Below are 17,992 nucleotides of genomic sequence, written 5' to 3'. Positions count from 1 at the left end.
CTGAGAGAAGACTGGGTCCAAGACTACCATCTTCAACTTAAATAAGGGTGGTTATGAGGACATGTAGGCCGTGGGCTAAAATGCACTGGAACTGAGAACAGGACAGTAGTGATGCCTTGGCAGACATTTGAGTAGATGTGGTACACTGCTGAAAATCCTCAACTCCACTTTCCTGGTTTGGTCCTTACCAAAGGAAAATTGCAACCATGAATATACTTAATAACCAAGTTTTTGCAGTCTTCTGCAGTAAAGAAGCGCACTAATTCTGTATTTTTCGAGAAGAATTCCACTTCATCCCTCTCTTAAATGGGTGACCCCTGCTTCCACAAGGGGTAGCAACCTCGACCCTGTCAAGTCTTGATCAGATCGTCCAATGGGCGAAGGAGTGGCAGATGGAGTGTAATTTAGATAAATGTAAGGTGCTACATTTTGGAAAGGCAAATCAGGGCAAGACTTAAACACTTAATGGTAAGGTCCTGTGAAATGTTGCTGAACAAAGAGGCCTTGGGAGTGCAGGTTCATAGTTCCTTGAAAGTGGATTCTCAGGTAATTAGGATAGTGAAAAAGGTGTCTGGTATGCTTTCCTTTATTGGACAGAGCATTGAGTACAGGAGTTGGGAGGTCATTTGCAGCTACAGGACATTGGTTAAGCCACTTTTGGAATATTGTGTGCAATTCTGGTCTCCCTACTATTGGAAGAATGTTGTGAAACTTGAAGGAGTTCAGAAAGGATTTCCAAGGATGTTGCCAAAGTTGGAGGATTTGAGCTATAGGGAGAAGCTGAATAAAACAGCTGGAGCTGTCTTCCCTGGAGCATCAGAGGCTGAGGGATGAGCTTAGAGGGTATATAAAATCATAAGGAGCATGGATAGGGTAAATAGACAAAATCTTTTCTCTAAGCTGGGGGAGTCCAGAACTAGAGGGCATAACTTTAAGGTGAGAGGGGAATGATATAAGAGTCACCTAAGAGGCAACTTTTTCACACAGAAGGTGGTGCATGTATGGAATGAGCTGCCAGAGGAAGTTGTGGAGGCTGGTACAATTACAACATTTAAAAAGCATCGAATGGGTTTATGAATAGGAAGAGTTTAGATGGGTAAGGGCCAAGTGCTGGTAAATGGGACTAGATTAGGTTAGGATATCTGGTCGGCATGGACAAGTGGACCGAAGGGTCTGTTTCAATGCGATACATCTCTATTACTCTATGACGCTATAAGTTCCCTAAGAATCCTGTATCTTTTAATTCTTCATTATCCTAAATTCCAATAGAACAAGCCCAACCAATTCAACCTGCTCTTGTAAGAAAAATCCTTCATGTAAAAAGTCAATCAAGTGAACATTCTCTGAGCTGCCTGCATTGCTGGTATATTTTTAGGTAAGGGGACTAAAACTGTTCACAGGGGTACAATCTTCAGATTCATTTCAGTGAGTCAAACAAAAAAACTTCAAGGGAAGAAATATAAAACAGACAGGAGTAGTTTCTTAAGGTATTTGAAAGAAAACAGCAAGAGATGAGAGAGTTGGTCCTCAGTGAATTGGTTAAATTAATATGAAAAGTAAGGCAGTGGCAGATGCATTGAACAGATAGTTTGCATCTGACGTAACTGCAGTGGTCACAAACTTCCCAGATTTAACTGTGAATCAGGAGACGAAAGGGAAAAGGGAGTATGCTCCGGGTGCTCCAGTTTCCTCCTACACTCCAAAGATGTGCGGGATTAGCCATGGTAACCATGGGATTACAGGGGTAGGGTTTAGGTTGGGGAAGAGGAGTACATATGATGCAATGCTGTTCAGAGGGTTGGTACAGACCCAATGGGCTAAATGGCCTCTTTCTGCGCTGTAGTGATTCTATGATTGCATAAATTGACTGAGAAGCTTGGCAGTGAGCTGTTTATGAGGCAGTTGGAGGTAAATCCGCTGAGCTTTCTCAGTGGTAGGGTGAGTCACACTTTGCCTGCAAATCAGAGCAACTCAGTCAGTCCCGGCCTGGGAGTAATTGTAACTTTGGGTGACAGTGTACAACAAGCACTAACAATAAATGCTGTTATGCATCTGTCCGATTCTGTCTTCTGTTGAAGTTCACTCTGACTAAGTTGCGATGTCTCTTCCAAATGCATTCGATGGTATTTTAAAAATCAAAGTTTGGTTTTAATGATACAGTTGCATGGGTATACCTAGAAAAAAGACTGGTTCAATATTATGTTTGTAGAATATTAAATGCAAAAGAGGGAAAACTGCAGAAATATATATTTAAAATTGAGCAGATTGCTCTTCCGCTGAATTGTGTGAATGCATGTATTGAGACCAAGAACAGGAAGGCTGAAGTTCCTCTGAGGATCTGCACCCTATTATTGTGAAATTTATTTTACAGGTCATGTGAAAAGTGTAAACTAGCGATGAATGTATCACCCACACATTATTCTTTCGATGTGTGGTTAGACTATGTGCAGAAACCTGATATAACTAATAATGTAAACTGTGTTCATACGCTGCTGCCTAGATAACATCAAAACCACTCAGCTCAAATCCACTGCTAAGTTTGGCTATATGAGTAATGTGAAAATTGTGCTGTCCTGTGTTCATCCTCATTTCACTCCAGAGGGAAAGACTTAGTACTAATCCCATTTACAAGCACAGAATATTGTAAAATGCTTTCCTGTTCGCGGATGCAGGTGAACAGAAAAGTTGGGTGGAGGTTCAGAGTTCCTTGAAAGTGGAGTTGCAGGTGGACAGGATAGTGAAGGATGCATTTGGTACACATGCCTTTATTGGTCATTGCATTGAGTATAGGGGTTGGGAGGTCATGTTGCGGCTGAACAGGACATTGATCAGACCACTTTTGGAACACTGCATTCCATTCCTGTCTCCCTGCTATCAGAAAAATGTTGTTAAACCTGAAAGGGCTTAGGAAAGATTTACAAGGATGTTGCCTGTTTTGGAGAGTTTGAGCTATAGGCAGAGGCAGAATAGGTTGGGGCCATTTCCTTTGACTGAGGGGTGACCTTATAGAGCTTTGCAAAAACTTGAGGGACATGGTTAGAGTGAATAGTCAAGGTCTTTTCCCCAGGGTAGGGGAGTCCAAACCTAAAGGCACAGGTTTAAGGTGAGAGGGGAAAAATCTAAAAGGGAACAAAGGAGCAACTTTTTCCTGCAGAGTGTAGTGTGTGTATGGAACGAGCTGCCAGAGGAAGTGATGGAGGCTGGTACAACTTACAACATTCAAAAGACATCTGGACTGGTATATAATTTATATAGCGTTTAGAGGGACATGGGCCAAGTGCAGACAAGAGCGAGGCCATGCTCTTCGGGAACTGGGCCGACCAATCCTCGATCCCCTTCACCGTCAGGACCGACCACCTGAAGGTGCTGGGTATTTGGCTCGGGGGGGCTGGGGCGTGCGCCAAGTCTTGGGAGGAGCATATCGGTAAACTGAGACAGAAACTGGGCAGATGGAAGCTACGGTCGCTCTCCATCACGGGAAAAACCCTGGTCATCAGGTGTGAGGCACTGTCATTGCTGTAATACTTGGCACAGGTCTGGCCTATTCCCAGAACCTGCGCCGCTGCAGTCACCCGGGCCATCTTCCAGTTTATATGGAGTTCAAAGATGGACTGGGTCCGAAGGGACTCGCTATACAAAGATCTGGGCAACGGGGGAGAAAATACACCCAATGCCACCCTCACCCTGATGGTCACCTTTGTGTGTTGCTGCATCAAGCTGTGCGTGGATCCCCGGTACGCAAACACCAAGGGTCACTACGTACTGAGGTTCTACCTGTCCCCGGTGTTGCGAAGGATGGGCCTGGCCTCGCTGCCGCGGAACGCTCCGAGTAGTTGGACCGTTCCGTACCACCTGTCCTTCATGGAGAAATTTTTGAAGAAAAACACCTTTGACCACAAATCCATCAGGAAGTGGTCAGCTCGTAGCATCCTTGAGACCCTTCGGGAAAAGGAGAGGGCGGATCCTGTTGAGTGGTTCCCTGAGGAGACTGTCAAAGCAATTTGGCAGAATGCCTCATCGCCAGAACTTTCCAACAAGCACCAAGACATGGCTTGGCTGGTGGTGAGAAGGGCTCTGCCTGTGAGATCATTTATGCACGCCCGGACTCTCAGCCGCACCGCACGCTGCCCTTGAAGCGGCTGCGGGGGGGACGAGACTGTCACACACCTCCTTCTGGAATGTGCCAATGCAGAGGAAGTCTGGAGAGGAATACAGTGGTGTCTGTCGAGGTTCGTCCCGAGCAGTGCCGTGACGGGGGACTCCGTGCTCTACGGTCTGTTCCCCGGGACACACACTGAGACGAACATCAACTGTGCCTGGAGGATCATCGGTGTAGGTTGCTCTCTGGGTGGTCCGAAACCTGTTGATCTTCCAGCTGAAGGAGTTGACCCTGACTGAGTGTTGCAGACTGGCACATTCCAAGGTCCAGGACTACGTGTTGAGGGACGCGCTGAAGCTTGGGGCAGCTGCCGCCAAGGCATGGTGGGGAAAGACCACCGTTTAACATCTGCCTGTCTAAAGAAGAACAGAGGGCCCAGGGGGCCTCAGCTCAATATATGGGCATATGAGCGAGAAATGCACAGACCTGTATATAATAACGATAATTCTGAGCTGTGTATGTAAATGTTGACATATGTATGGCATTACCTAATGTACAGTCCATCAAATTATTTTATGATTATTTTACAAATAAAGTATATTTTTGAAATAAAAAAAAGTCCCTCTAAACCCATCCTATTCATATACTCATCCAGATACCTTTGAAATGTTGTAATTGTACCAGCCTCCAACACTTCTTATGTCAGCTCATTCCATACACGCACCACCCTCTGCATGAAAAAGTTGTCCCTTAGGTCCCTTTAAAGCTCTTCCCCTCTCACTTTAAACCTATGCCCTCTAGTTTTTGACCCCCACCCCAGGGAAAGGTCCTTGTCTATTTACCCTATCCATTCCGTCGTGGCTTTATAAACCTTTAAAAGATCTCCCCTCAGCCTCCGACACTCCAGGGAAAACAGGTCCAGCCTGTTCAGCCTCTCCCTACAGCTCAAGCCCTCTAAACCTTGTAAATGTTTTCTGAACCCTTTCAAGTTTCACATGATCCTTCTGATATGAGAGACACCAGAACTGTTTAATCATCTTTGTCTGTGCAGGTGTATGACCTGATATCTATTATAGTGACATGGCTACAAGAAAACCAAATGAAGAATGTGAATGTACAAGGGTCTGTCATCTTCAGGAAGGACAGGGAGCTTGGAAAAGCTTGTGGTGGTAGTTAATTAGAGATGTCTGCTGTGAGAAGTGACCCTAGTTCTGAAGTTCAAGATGCCGAATCAGTCTGGATCGAGTTTAGAAACAGCAAGGTGCAGAAGCTTTGGTGAGAATTATTTATAGGTCACATATAATGTAAAACACTTTATAAGTCGGGAAATTAGAGGTTAGTACAGTAATCATACGGGGCTTTAATTTACGTACTGACTGGTCAAATTAATTAACACTAATGTTATGGAGAACGAATTCTTGGAATGTATGGAAGATGGTTTTCTAGAGCAGTACATTGTGTAATGATAAAGAGCTGTTTTATGATCTTGTTGAAATGGAACCTTAAGACAAGAGTAATCATAATATGATAGAATTTTACAATGTTTGAAAGTTATGTAGTTCAAATTGAGGTCTTTAAATCTTTAGAAAGGAAGTTTTGAACAGCACAAAGAGTGTGTACATCATTTGTGCATTGCATAAGTACCAACTATTAGTAGCTGAATGGGTTAGACCAGAGCTGAGCATCATAATGTAGGTGGGTATTGCCTGGCTACCTATGATGGTGAGAGTTAATGGATGCAAGAGAGGATGAGTTCTCCCAAGTCCCCCATTGCATCCAAATCTTTGCCATACGAAACAAATGAGGAGGAACTTCCTCTCTGAGAGGGTCTTGAAACGATAGAATTTTTTTACCGCAAAGGGCTGCCGAGGTTGGTAGTTGGGTATGTTCAAGACTAACATAGGGCTCTGGCAAGCAGGATCCTCCTCTGTTGTCATGGCAATGATATAAATGGATGAGGCCCCATCACTGATCTCTATGATGGTCCTAACACTGGGTGTTAGCCCCTATGGTCCCTTATCAACCTCCTCATCTTGAGGATGTGTTGCGCTCTACCGCATTTCCAGCAGCCAGCTCCCACAGAAGTGCTGGATCATGTAGAATGCAGCAGACCCCCACCTGAATGGACCTGAGCCCCATTTTGAGGTCTGGGACTAAATGAGTGGGAGATTAGCTAGGACAGTCCCTACATAAATGCAGCCAGCACTGAACCTCACGTCAACACTCACAGTCAGGGCTCAGTGATCACCTGCATGAGTTGCAGGTTGGTGGAGATGTCAGCAGACAGGGTGGGGAAAGGAGAAAATGAGCATGAAAACTCTCTCCCTGTAATCCCCATTGTTTCAGAATGCAAAACAAATCAGGAATGGACAATAAATTCAATTCAACTCAATTCAATCAAATTGAAAATCCTCCCAGTTACCCTGTTCCACCTCATTGTAACAAATACACCTGTCAATGTGTTTACATTAGGCCCATCATCACTGACAGCAATATCACTTAGAAAATCAGACAAAGGAAAATGAAACCACTTAAGCTTTCACAGCACACATAGCTGCTGGGAAATTGTGTGTTACCAGCTTTGCCACATTCCATCGCCTTTGGTAAGAGGAGTAATTATGTTTGAAATCCTTTGACATTATCATCAATTTATAATAGGATTTAGGCAGCACGCCTTGAGGTAGAGAGGGCCCACAGTTGTGAAAGCATTATTAGGCTCACGAATGAGGATGACCTCAACAAAAGTGAACTTCAAACAAAGCTGAAGGTCATTCCTGATTGAGGTGCTGCCCTAAAAGCTTCTCACTAACACTTTGCTGACGTATTACCAGGTGCTGCTGACACAGAAACTACTTTGGAGCATGAGAACCCCTCTTTGTCATAAATCATTTAACACCGGCTTGTGAAGAGGTTCCATAAGTGGAAATTTTCCACTTTCTGTGCCCCATCTGTGGGAGGTGTGGGATCTTGGGAATGTTGTGGGCTGACTAATCCAGGCAAATTCCCTGGGGGAAAGGGGTTCAAATCCCTGGTGGAATTTAACAAGTGGCAAAGCTGATCTCAGAAATACAGCCATGAGACAGCCATCAACTATTGCACAAAAATTCCATCTGGTGTCCTTTAGAGAAGGAAATCTGCCAGTTTTACCTGGTCTGGCCTATATGTGACACACACAGCAATGCAGCTAGCTCACAAATGCCCCTGGAATTGGGTTGACAGGACATTCCATTTGATTAGGCAACAAATGTTGGTCTTGCCTCCGATGCATACATCTCATGAAAGGATATTTTTAAATCGTAATCAAAACATCCTAAGAGTTTTCATGCTCCCAATCTGAGAGTTGTGCCAGTGGAAGGAAAGAAGGAACAATAAATCCCAGGCAAGAGGTTCATGTTCTGATGCTTTGTGTCCAGAACACACTCCCAAAGAGATGTGCAACAGACATGAGACTCAGATGGTGACTACAATGCTTAGCCTGAAACATTCAAGCATTGAATGCCAGACGAAGATGGTTATGTCACTGTACATGACATTAGTTAGGCCACAGCTGGAATACTGAGTGCAGTTACCATACTATCAGAAGGCTGTGATTGCATTGGAGAGGATGCAGAGGAGATTGGCCAGGATATTGCCTGGGCTGGACAGATTCAGCTATGAAGCGAGACATAGAATCCCTACATGGCATATACTGGCCATTCAGCCCATTGAGTCCTTACTGACCCTCCAAAGAGCATCCCATCCAGACTCACCCCACCTCCCTATAGTTTCCTTTGAGGAGAGAACACTGAGATAGATTTTGATTGAGAATACAAGATTCTAGGGGGTGTTGATAAGGAGAAGCATTTTCCCTTAGAGTGCTCAATAAGCAGGGAGCACAATTTTAAGGTAAGGAGAAGGAGGCTTTTGATGGGATTTGAGGAATTTTGTTTTCACCCAGAAGGTATCTAGAACTCATTATCTGAAAGGGTGGTAGAGGCAGAAACCATGAAGGCCTTTAAAAAGTATTTCGATGAGCACATGAAATGACATAGCAATGGGGCTTGTAAGTGGGATTAGAACAGATCAACATTTGATGACCAGCATTGGCACACTGGATTGAAAGGCCACATTCCATGCTGTAAACATGTTATGACTGTCTCTGAGTTGTCTCAGCTCAGTATTTGGCATGCATGTAAGCCACCAGCAGAGTCAGGAATTCGGCACAGCTACTGTCTCTAACAGACTAGACAGGATAGGTGAAGGAAGGATGTTCCCAGGGACTAGGGAGCACGAAACCAAGGTCACCATCTCAGGATACAGATAAGGCTATTAAGGGCTGAGATGAGGAGAAATGTCTTCAGTCAGAATGGGGGGAGCCTGTGGAATTCTCTGCCACATAAAGTGGCTGAGGCCAAAACATTGAATGTTTTCAAGAAAGAGTTAGATGTAGTGGCTAGCACTGCTGCCTCACAGTGTCAGGGACCTGGGTTCAATTCCAACCTCGGGTGACTGTCTGTGTGGAGTTTGCACATTGTCCCCATCTGTGTCAGTTTCCTTCTGGTGCTCTGGTTTCCTCCCACAATCCAAAGATGTGCAGGTGAGGTGAATTGGCCAAGCTAAATTGCCCATAGTATCCAGGATGTGTAGGTTAGGTGTAAAGATAAAGTAATAAGGTAGCGGAATGGGTCTGGAAGTTCACTCTTCAGGGGTTCAGTTTGGAATTGTAGGGCCAAACAGCCTGTTTCCACACTGTAGGGATTCTTCAGGCTAAAGTGTTGTAAGGGTATACAGAAAAAGCAGGAACAGGAAACTGAAATGGATGATCAGCCATGATCATATTGAATGGCAGAGCAGACCTGAAGGGCCAAGTGGCCTACCCCTGCTCCTGTTTTCTTTATTCCTGTGTTTCTGCCTTTTTAGTATGAAGTGCTCACAGGAACACAGTTTTGTTTAGGGATAGTCTGGAATTCAGCCAGTTAAGACTATTCAGCCAGTGAGCATACAGTATTGGTCAGTTTAGTGTCATACAGCACAGAAACAGACACTTAGGTCCAACCAGTCCAGGCTAACCATAATCCCAAAAATGTTCCTGCTACTCCAGCTTTTAAGGCACTCGCAGGCAATCAGCATCGTAGCCCCATGATAGAGATGAGCATAGTTGCCTGGTCTATCATGAATTACCAACATTTTGGAATAATGTGGACAGGCCCAGTCATGGTGGAAAATGACTGTTTCAAACACAGATTTTATTCTGAGCTTCCAGACAAGGTCTTCCCTCAAGGCATACCTAGCTTTGGAACTGAGTCATGAACACCAGCCAACACTGATTATCCAGTGTGGTGTACCACTGCAATCCTGTCAATGCACTGCTCCTGGTACACTCCCTGGATGGAGAAAGATTTAGCCTCAATAGTAAGAATGTGATGTGGGTGACATGCAGGGTGGGGCAGGGGCTAGAATTCCTGTTGAAATGCTATTGGCAAAGTGCAATACTCGTAAGATTCCCACTGCTGTTTGAAAGCAATTTCACCTCCAGGATTCTCCCACACAAATACTGGATTCCTAATCTCCCATTTAAGTGTTGATTTCAAATGCTTTGGTGGGCATGTCATCTCAATTTTGTCACACAGTCAAAGGGAACTCTTCCCCACCCACCCATCTTAGGGCTAAAGGATGATGGGAGAAAGCAGGAACAGGGAACAGAATTGGATGATCAGCCATGATCTGATACAACAACTTACACAGATCTGAGCTCTGGAACCCTCTACAGTCTGTTCCCCAGGACGCACACCAAGACAAGCATTGACTGTGCCGAGAGGACCGTCAGCTGGGTAAAGGACACTCTTTGGTCTGCCCAAAACTTATTGGGCTTCCAGAGCAAGGTGTTGACCCTGACTGAGTGTCACAGACTGGCACATTCCAAGGTCCAGAACTATGCACTGAGGGATGCACTAAAGCTTGGGGCAGCTGCTGCCATGGGGCAGTGGGGAATGACCACTGTCTGAGGTCTTTCTGCTGAAGTTAAATGGAGGTCAGTTCAGTTATCGGACCGTCCCAATACCTCAACTATATGTCAATATAGTTTGACACAAGTAGGTTCCTTTAGTTTGTTTGTTGGATACAATCAAACTCCAACATTTGCTGGTTTTCTTCAGTTATTCTATACAGAACCGAACTGCTTCAGTGACTTTGTGTCTGTCTATTTTTGAATGTATGAATAAATTATATTTTTAAATTTAAAAAGCCTGAGCTCTGGAATAATGTTGTTTCAGGAAATGGTTGCAGCTTTTTAGCTACCCAGAAGAACTTGGAGATTTAACAGACCAAGTCTGTTGGGAATTGGGATTCCTCTTAAACCTGTGTTCACTCAGCCTTCCAGAGTTGGTATTTCCTGGATAGTATAAGGCTTCTCTTAACTGTGTAACAGCAATATTATGTCTACCACGTGCACAAGCAAAAGATTTACCAAGGGCCACATTAGAGCTGAAAAATGTATTGCTGGAAAAACGCAGCAGGTCAGGCAGCATCCAAGGAGCAGGAGAATCGACATTTCGGGCATGAACCCTTCTCCATTCCTGAAGAAGGGCTTATGCCCGAAACGTCGATTCTCCTGCTCCTTGGATGCTGCCTGACCTACTGCGCTTTTCCAGCAACACATTTTCAGCTCTGATCTCCAGCATCTGCAGTCCTCACTTTCTCCCAGGGGCCACATTACCATATTATGAGTGGGTTTTTGTTTTAAATAAGCAGATTTTGTTTTTAGAAGGAAGGAAACTGACCTTCAAATGGTAAGGGGACAGCCATCATCCTGGCATCAATACGTAGTGGCCTGCATTGATTGGCTGAGAAGGTTCGGGAAGATGATTGACACAACGGAAATGGCCAGAATAATGTATATCAATAGGGATTGGTCAGGAGAGCTGGCTAGGAGCAAGACAAGGGAGATGAGCTACAATCTTGTTGAGGGAAGACCATGATTTTTCATCAACGTCAAATGAAGAACAAAGACAGTTGCCACCAAAGACGAGCAAACACTACCACGAGAAACCACAAGGCATCTGGGACTTGGGAGTGTACTGCCTCCATTCTACAGAACAGTGTCAGGACCCATGAAGCATTCTCATGGGTCATATGCTTCCTTTCTTTGTGTAACTACTGTAATGTACCAAACTGTTGCTTCTTAAGAAACTCAACAAATCATCAGAAGATTGCTATAAATCACCAACTGCAGATGCTGGAGATTAGAGTCAAGAGTCTGATACTGGAAAAGGACAGCAGGTCAGGCAGCATCCGAGGAACAGGAGAATTGACATTTCGGACAAAAGCCCTTCATCAGGAATGAGGCTGGGAGCCTCGGGGGTGGAGAGATAAATGGAAAATGGATGGGGCTGGTGGGAAGGTAACTGAGAGTGCAGTCCTCACATTCACCTGGTTGAGATTAACCTCACTGTGAATCCCCTTCCACGGATGCCTACCTTGATGAAATGCTCCTCCTCTCTCCACAAAGATCTCAGTGAGTCCCTTTCTCACTGCAACCCCCAGCTTGTCTCCTCTGCCCTGAAGCTCTTACCCATCCTACCTGTCCATCTTCTTTCCCACCTGTCTGCTCCATCCTCCCATCTGACTTATCAGTAACAACTCCACTTTCCCTCCTGCTCCCCATTATCGTTAATCCCGCTTTTCATCCGAAACATATCTATTTCTTTCCTGAATCTGTTGAATGATTCTGGCTCCACTGCACTCTGGGACAGTGAGTTCCACAGTTTCACAGCCCTCTGAGAGAAGTAGTTTCTCCTCATCTCAGTCTAGAACCTACCTCCTCTCACTCTATATCTATGATCTCTTGGTTGAGACTGTCCCACAAAGGGAGCATCTATTCAATGTCCATCTTATCAGTCCCTTCAGCATTTTATATATCTCAGTCAGAATTTCTATGAGTAAAGAGCCAAGCTATTCAACTGATCCTCATATGATAAGTCTTTCGTCCCTGGAATCAACCTGGTGAACCTTCTCTGAACTGCCCCCTATGTCACCATATCCTTCCTCAAGTGAGGAGACCAAAACTGAACACAATACTCCAGGTGTGGTCTCACCCACACCTTTTATAATTGTAGCAACAATTCTTTACTTTTATAATCCAGTCCTTTTGCAGTAAATGCCAGGATTCAATTTGCCTTGTTTATTATATGCTGCAATGGCACAGCCACTTTCTGCAATTCATGCTCAAGAACACACAGATCCTTCTGCACTGATGCACTTTGAAACTGCTTCCCATTTAAATGATAATTTCCCTTTCTGTTTTTCTGGCCAAAGTGGGTAACTTTGCCCTTATCCAAATTAAACTCCATCTGCCAGGTTCTGGCCCGATTCTCATAGCCCACTCTTGCTCCTTTTCCAATCACCTGAAGTCGCTGTCTTCCACCAAGGAAAGCAGTTTCGGCCTGTCAACTCTGACCCCAGCCTCCTCAGAATTCTGAACATCTCTCTCATGCCTTCACTTTCCTAAGGGGGACACCCCCAATCACTGTGATCTAGTCTCTCAGCTGAAGTCAACCCATGCGATACTCATAAATCTTCTCTAAATTGAGACCTCGACCGACATTGCAGCCGTTCCAATTCTGTCAGCTTGATATCAGATCTGTCAGTCAGGATCAGCAACCCACTACCAAACATGGCAAGCTGCTGGTCAAACTCACCCCAATGCCAGGTAGGGCCTGATAGAATTATAGAATCCCTACTCTGTGGAAGCAGGCCATTCAGACCATCAGGACCATGCCAACCCTCCCACCAGCATCCACCCCTCCCCATTCCTATGATCCCACATTTCTTGTCGTTAACCCACCTGCACACTTTGAGTGATTTAGCATGGTCAATCCAACTAACCTACACATCTTTTGACTTTGGGAGGAACCCAGAGGGAACCCATGGGGGAAATGTGCAAATTCCACATAGACAGTTGCCCAAGGGTGGAACCGAACCCGGGTCCTTGGCGCTGAGAGGCAGTGAAGTTAACCACTGAGCCACCTTGCCACCCAAAAGCAGAAGAGAATCTCTTGATTGGACTGTCCTTGTTGAGGTTATGTATGATGCCAACAAGCAAATGTCACATTGCTCAGTTTAAAATCTATCTTCTTTATTCATTCTTTCATGGGATGGGCCATCACTGTCCATCCCCCATTGCCCTGGAACTGGTGGCTGGCCAATCAATCCCATTCTGTAAGTCTGCAGTCACACACAGGCCAGTCCAGGTGCAAGTGGTAGATTCCCCTCCTAAGGGGACATCCAGACTTTTTAATGATGATATTTCAAAGTTACAACTGAAGATTGGTCTCAATTAAAAATTTAATCAGTCTGACCTGCCATAGTCAGGTTTGAATCCCTGTTTGGAGAGCATCAGTATAGGTGGCGCAGTGGCTCAGTGGTTAGCACTGCTGGTTCACAGCACCAGGAACCTGGGTTTGATTCCAGCCATGGGTGGCTGTCTGTGTGGAGTTCGCACATTCTCCCATGTCTGCGTTGCCTTCCTCCCACAATGTGTAGGTCAGGTGTGTAGGTCATACGATGTGTAGGTCAGGTGAATTGGCCAAGGTAAATTGCCCCCTATAGTGTTCAAGGATATGTAGGTTAGGTGCGTTAGTCAGGAGAAATGTAGAGTAATAGGGTAGGGTAGGGGAATGGGTCTGGGTGGTTACTCTTCGGAGGATTGGTGAGGACTTGTTAGGCCATGTGGCCAGTTTCCACACTGTAGGGATTCTGTGATCTAGGCCTTAGAAGTACTAATCTAGCAAAGTTACCACAGCACCACCTCCTCAAGGAAAGATTTGATTTTGGAGCAAAGTAGGGCCTGCTTGGTGAAGCTAGCTGTCTGCAGTGAAGCTGGAACCAGATAATAGAGTGTAGCTTCAGCAACTTAGGGGAGCAGAATCCCGAAGAAGGAGAGAGAACCACAGGACATGAGCTGTCATTGAGGCAGCCCAGCAGGGGGCAGCGTTTGAGAAGGTTCTGGCCTTTGAAAGAGAGGAAATTGGAGTCTTTCACAAAGTGTTAAGATCTGGTGATACACAGTGTTACTAACACGGGAGGGGTTGCTGAGACGTCTGTGGGTTTTTTTTATATGACATTTGCTGTAAGATGTGCCTGAGAGAACGTTTAACTGCAGCTTGTCTGTTACCCATATTTACTTTGGGTTAATTCTAATTACAGTCAAAAGCAGCTAACATTATCAAAGACACCCCCTACCCTGGTCATACTCTCTTTCAATAGATAGAAGATACAGAAGTGTTTGGAAACAGATTCAAGAACAGCTTCTTCCCTATTATAATCAGACTTTTGAATGGACCTGTTATATATTAGAGCTGATCTTGCTCTGTACCTTCTCTGTATCTGTAACACTAGATTCTGCATTCTGTTCTGTTATCTTGATATACTTATGTACGGTATGATTTGGCTGGATGGCAGGCAAAGCAACACTTTTCACTATATCTCGGTATGTGACAATAATAAATCAAATAAAATCAAATTGTATTGTAGACTATAGCTAAATATACATATTATGGTTGTTTTATTGTTCTCAGTTGGTAAAGTATACTGTTTGATGAAGACCATGGTACTTATGGTTTGATTCTTTTCACAGTTACCTGGGGTCTCACACTTTGTCTACTTTATATATATGAAAAAATAAGCCGGCTCCGAGCAAAACTATGCTATAAATTGGACGATCTGATCCAGGATCATGACAAAGCATTGAAAATTGCCCAGGAATATAACCTCCATTAGCTGTTAAAAAAGAAAGAAGGGAACAAATGATTTGGGTTGATCCTGAAGTAGCAGAAGTACATCTAAATCACCACACAATCACCTGATGAAGGAGCGACACTCCGAAAGCTAGTGTGCTTCCAATTAAACCTGTTGGGCTACAACTTGGCGTTGTGTGATTTTTAACTTTGTACATCTAAATCAGTTCAAAAGAATACTTTGCTATTTATTCATCAATCCCGCCCCCTATGAGTGAGAAATCCTTTCAGCAGACTAACATTGCATATTCACAGGCAATTTCTTTTCTAAGCTGCATGGTCACAGAATAATCTGAAAGTTCCTTTAAGTGGCTCTACAGCAGGGCTACAGAAGGAAACTGAAAGTACAGACACGTAAAAGAAAGTACTAATACACTCAAAACGAAGCCAGAGGGAACTTTGGTCTTGGCCTGACATCCAAACATTCTGGATAGCAGGCTGAGAGCTCACTAGAAACATGAACAGCCACACAATCTCTGTGAACCAAGTGGCTGTATCTGTTTGATGGACATTGGAGAGCCCTCTATAATGATCTGCCTCTCAGAAGCCTTGTTATGAATGTTGGAAGGTGCTTTGTGGTCCTTTGTGGAGAGGTGCAAACTCAGCCATAACCATGAACTGACCGATGCACATCTAGAATGTCTGTCAGTGCAAAAGTGTGACACGTTAATCTCTCAATAATCATTCCCTCTCCTGGTCAAAACTTACTGATGGCAGCTGGGCCCACAAGAGACAGCCTGATCTCCCAGTTACCGCCCATTTCAATTCCCCTTTCCATTCCCTCTCCGACGTGACCATCGCCTCCTCCATTGCTGAAGTGAATCAGGCCGTAAATTGGAGGATCAACACCTCATCTTCTTCCTGGGCAGCTTACAGCCCGGAAGACTCAACATTGAGTTCTCCAATTTCAAATAACCTCCTTTCTCATCCCCCTGATTCCCTTTCCAGCCCCTCCCCCTCCCTTCCATTCCAACCCTTCCTTCCAGCTACCAAGCAAATTCATTCCTTCCATCAACCAACCAGGCCATTCTCTCCACCTGTGTTCACCTATCACTACCTCACCACTCCACTCCTCTCCCCACCCAAAATCCTCTCCCTATCCCCTCCTTGTCTGTAGCTCCCCTCACCCCCATCCCCAGTCCTGACCTTTACTATAGTCATGGAGAGGGACAGGAGCAGACTGTATGGAAATGTATTTAATTGAGGGAGGAGGAATTACAATATTATAAGGCAGGAACTGTGGGCATAAATTGGAGGGCAGATATTTTCAGGGAAATGCATGACAGGAATGTGGAGGTTGTTTAGGGAGCACTTGCCGATAGTGGTAAACAGGCTTGTCCCACTGAGGCAAGGAAGGGATGGTAGGTTGAAAAAACCTTGGGTGATAAGTGATGTGGACCATCTAGTCAAGAGGATGAAGGAAGCTTACTTAAGGTTGAGGAAGCAAGGGTCAGACAGGGCTCCAGAGGGTTGCAAGGTAGCCAGGAAGGAACTGAAGAATGGACTTAGGAGAAGTAGAAGGGGCCATGAAAAAGCCTTGGCAGGCGGGGTTTTTCACTTATGTGAGAAACAAGAAGATGGCCAGAGTGAGGGTAGGGCCAATCAGGGATAGTGAAGGGAACTTGGGCCTGGAGTCAGAGGAGGTAGGGGAGATCCTAAATGATTGCTTCAGTAATCATGACTGAGGGGGAACTTGATGTTTCTGAGAACAGTGTGAAATAGGTTGGTGGGTTTGAATAGATTGATGTTAACAAGGAGGATGTGCTGGAAATTTTGAAAATCATAAAGACTGGGGGTCGGCTAATGTGGTGCCACTATTTAATAAAGGAAAAGCCAGGGAACTATAGACCATAGAGCTTCACATTAGTGGCGGGCAAGTTGCTGGAGGGAATCCTGAGGAACAGGATTTAGATGTATTTGGAAAGGCAAGGACTGATTAAGGATAGTCAACATGGCTTTGTGTATGGGAAATCATGTCTCACAAACTTGATTGAGCTGTTTGAAGTTGGGGAGGCACAGTGGCTCAGTGGTTAGCACTGCTACCTCACAGCACCAGGGACCCAGGTTCAATTCCAGCCTCGGGCGATTGGCTGAGCGGAGTTTGCACATCGTCCCTGTGTCTGCGTGGGTTTCCTCCTGGTGCTCCGGTTTCCTCCCACAGTCCAAAGATGTGTAGGTTAGGTGAGTTGGCCATGGTAAATTGGCCATAGTGTTTGGTACATTAGTCAGAGGGAAATGGGATCAGGTGGGTTACTTTTCCGAAGGGCCTGTTTCCACACTGTAGGGAATCTAATCTAAGTAACTAAAAGGATTGATGAGGGCAGAGCAGTAGACATGATCTATATGATCTTCAGTAAGACATTTGATAAGGTGCCTCATGGTAGACTGGTTAACAAGGTTGGATCTCATGGAATACAGGGAGAACCAGCCATTTGAATGCAAAACAGGACAAAGGTAGAAGACAGATGGTGATGATGGAGGGTTGCCTTTCAGACTGGTGGGCTGTGACCAATAGAGTGCCACAAGGATCGGAGCTGGGTTCACTATTTTTCATCTTTAAATAAATGATTTGGATGTGAATATAGGAGATATAGTTTGTAAATTTGCAAATTACACCAAAATTGGAGGCGTAGTGGACAGCAAAGAAGGTTACCTCAGATTAAAGTGGGATTTTGAACAGGTTGGCCAATGGGCCAAGGAGTGGCAGATGGAGATTAATTTAGAAAAATGTGAGGTGCTGCATTTGGAAAGGCAAATCAGGGCAGGACTTGTACACTTAATGGTAAGGTCTTGGAGAATGTTGCTGAACAAAGAGACCTTGGAGTGCAGGTTCATAGTTCCATGAAAATGGAATCGCAAGTGGATAGGATAGTGAAGAAGGCATTTGGTATTCTTTCCTTTATTGGTCACTGCATTGAATATAAGACCATAAGACCATAAGACATAGGAGTGGAAGTAAGGCCATTCGGCCCATCGAGTCCACTCCGTCATTCAATCAATACAGATGGGCATTTCAACTCCACTTACCAGCGTTCTCCCCGTAGCCCTTAATTCCTCGAGACAACAAGAATCTATCAATCTCGGCCTTGAAGACATTTAGCGTCCCGGCCTCCACTGCACT

The sequence above is a fragment of the Hemiscyllium ocellatum genome, chromosome 20 (assembly GCF_020745735.1).
Source record: "Hemiscyllium ocellatum isolate sHemOce1 chromosome 20, sHemOce1.pat.X.cur, whole genome shotgun sequence".
Classification (NCBI taxonomy): Eukaryota; Metazoa; Chordata; class Chondrichthyes; order Orectolobiformes; family Hemiscylliidae; genus Hemiscyllium; species Hemiscyllium ocellatum.
This window is presented reverse-complemented; position numbering follows the sequence as displayed.